The sequence below is a fragment of the Coregonus lavaretus genome (genome assembly GCF_964263955.1).
Source record: "Coregonus lavaretus genome assembly, chromosome: 11".
NCBI lineage: Eukaryota > Metazoa > Chordata > Actinopteri > Salmoniformes > Salmonidae > Coregonus > Coregonus lavaretus.
This window is the reverse complement of record NC_139998.1, coordinates 20,393,176-20,396,343: the sequence shown is the minus strand read 5'-3', so window position 1 is coordinate 20,396,343 and position 3,168 is coordinate 20,393,176. Positions and strand designations below refer to the sequence as shown.

At 38.6% G+C, this 3,168-nt stretch overlaps 1 long non-coding RNA gene across 1 annotated transcript; it reads left to right on the top strand.

The window, feature by feature from the left end:
- Positions 1 to 496: 496 nt before the first annotated feature.
- Positions 497 to 2,711, top strand: LOC311136842. The gene is made up of 3 exons (XR_014613895.1): positions 497 to 582; positions 2,480 to 2,541; positions 2,653 to 2,711. It is a non-coding gene; the product is annotated as an uncharacterized lncRNA (long non-coding RNA).
- The last annotated feature ends 457 nt before the right edge of the window (positions 2,712 to 3,168 follow it).

The window sequence follows — 3,168 nt, the reverse complement described above, 5'->3', positions numbered from 1 at the left end:
CTGAGAGAGTCAACCTATAAGCACACCACACTCCCTTAGGCGCACGTGCAAAGAGCTTGCATGAGGGCGCGAGCTTCCTCGTAGCCTGCCGGCCCGTAATTGGTCTGTGTCAGCACGTGGTCCTGTGTGACGACAAATGTAGTATTCGCAGTATCAGTATTTAATTAAATATCTCGATTTCTAGCAAACTTTAAAATAATTCACAGTGGGGATCAAACTTGATCATATTAAACACATTTTAGAGGCCAAAACATCCGTCCCCAAAAAAAGTTATTTGGACATTCAGGCGATCGAAATGTACATAAGCTTTCTAGGGCACCGCTAGGTCGCTACGCAGTAGCCGACCAGCAGAGCTTGTGACTTCACACTCCAGACCGGACACTGGGGGCCTGCATACAGTAGGTGGCAGCACCTCTTAAACCCCACAGAAGAAGCCGAAAAGCCTCAGCAGGAAGTTATCTTTGTTAAAATCCTCAATCGAATGATACTTGGTAGTTTTTACCAACGCGTTTATTTATTTTTCTATTTTTTAGTTCTCATTTGTTCATGCAGCAGATTGGAATGCAAAGTTTGTTTGCTCAAGTAAGTAACATTCCCGCTTTCCTTCATTTGTGAGTAGATTTACTTGCGTAACATTAACATCAACGAAGACAAAAAAAACGCTAGCTAGCCTAGCTAGTTAACGTTACTTGGCTAGCTTGCTAACGTTAGATGTCTTGCTAGCTAGAAACATGAACTTGGCCGTTGCGAGGAAGCTAAATTGTGGTAAATACTGTTAAGTTGGCTAGTTGGCTATCTGATTGTGTCACTTAGCTTGCTAACGTTAGATGGTTTGCTAGCTAACAACATTGACTAACGTTATAGCTACAGTGACTTCAGAAAGTATTCGCACCCCTTGACTTTTTCCACATTTTGTTGTGTTACAAATTGGGATAAACGTTTATTTAATTGTCATTTTTTGTCAATGATCTACACAAAGTACTATAATCTCAAAATGGAAGAAGAATTTGAACATTTGTAAAAAAGAAAGTCATGAAAAATAAAACACTAATATATCTTGATTAGATAAGTATTCAAACCCCTGAGTTAATACATATTATAATCACATTTGGCAGGAAACCTATTCTACAAGAACCAAAAAACACAACCCTATGAAACAATCCTTGGATAGCTTTCAGAATTCACCATTAAATTGGTCCACATGGAAAACTAAAGGCATAGAAACCGTACATTCATTTCCATGACAGAATTAAAAAGGAATTTTGGACTGAACAAAGTAGATAGTTTCAAAAACATGCAACTTAAAAGTTACAAATCTTTTGGACATCAGAGCAACCTTGAGGGAATCTTATAGGAGTCAGAAAGGATGTTCATATGATAGGTAAGATACACAAAACCTTGCAGAGAGCATATCCAACTGACAATCTCTTAGAAAAAAAGATAAACTATTGGAACCAAGACTTTAAAAGAATTGATGTTGGCACAAGATGTTGGGAATGTTGGAGCATAACTAACAAAATTACACTTAACGAAAATGTATGCTTAATCCAGTATAAACGAATGTATATAATTTATTATACAAGAGACAAAAGTCACAAATTCTACAGCACAACGGCAGAGTCATAACTTAAAGGGGAATTTCACCCTGGCTCTGCCACAGCATATAGTCATTACTATATTAACAACATTACGTTTTTATCATAAACATCACAATTATCCAAACCACAAACTAGAACTCGCACATTTTTATTTCACTGGTAGAATCGGGAAGATTCAACTCCCTGTGTATTCGTCTGCTCATAGTGAACCACAAAGTCCTGCATTCATAGTGAATGCAGATACCGCCCACTAGGTAGAGGGGGCGTGGCCACAAACTTGTATAATGGCGTTGTTTACTTCGAACGACCAACACACAGTCATCTCAGAAGTTCTCCAGGCAAAACATTTTTGAAAACGTTAGCTACCTGGACTTGCTGGTTAGTTAGTTAGTTAGCTAGCTGACGTTACAGTCCTATATTGAACTCTGAAAGCCATCAGCTAAATCATATAGCTATCTTTTGGTATACACACTGTCAATCAATTTCGACTTATAGCTACCTTCAGCAGAGTAAACATATTTGTTTGTTTGTTTGTTTAGTTATATCTTTGACTGACGTTAGCTAATGTAAGCTAGCTAATTTGACTCTTATTTGGTATCTCAATTTGGTAGCCATATATTCCACCCTTTTCTAGCTAACTCACTCTCTATGTGTTGGTAGCGATGATGAATGTGTGTAAATCGTCTATGGTTGATTAGTTGGTTCTCAGCCAGTCTCAGCTGGCTAGCAATCTTGCTGCCAATTTAGTGATGCAAGTTAGTTAACAGCAAGCTGACAATATTGAAATGTCCATGTTAGGTATGCTTAGCTAGCCAGTCTAATAGAGATCAATACAATTTGTGGGGTGGTTAAATTGTGTATTGTTCTGTATTTTGTTGTAGGTGGTACAGAATCTGATTCCACCAACATGCACTTCCAACCTCTAGCTCTGCACAAGGTGAAGGTAAGTTGGCTAAAATATTTACAAGCTACCGGCTAAGATAGCTCAATTTACAGTAAGTATGGTAAACATGAATTAGGTAGTTTTTGTATAGTTTGTGTTATGGGGTTACAGGAGGGAGTGGACACGCCTTGCAGTTATGGAGCACAACAAAATTTTGGAACAGAAACCAGCAAGGGACACTGAAAGGTATAAAATCAAGACTACAACAGTAATGACACAACCACCTCATTTTTCTCTGCAGATTCTCAAAATACAATACAAAGACATCTCTACAAAATTCCTCTGTTAAGGGCTACTATTGACAATAATTATCTGTCAAAGTCAGTGGGCTGGGGGAGGTTTACAGACATTACTTTGAGATGAGGAAGGGGTTTTTGGTTGTGCTTAGACAGTAAATGTGTTGTTGTGTATGAGAGCGATTAATGTGCCATTTCTCCTCAATCTCCCATACACAACATTTCATACTGTGTATAAACTGACTTCCTAAGACTATTTACCAGCAAATCTTCTGAAAGAGGTCCAAACAATTGGTGGTTAAGAAGCCCTACACTACTTTCGGCAGGGTCTTATCCAGCTGGCCGTTCACCGCAGACAGGGCAAGCCCATCGCCATAAGCACAAAGAGTCT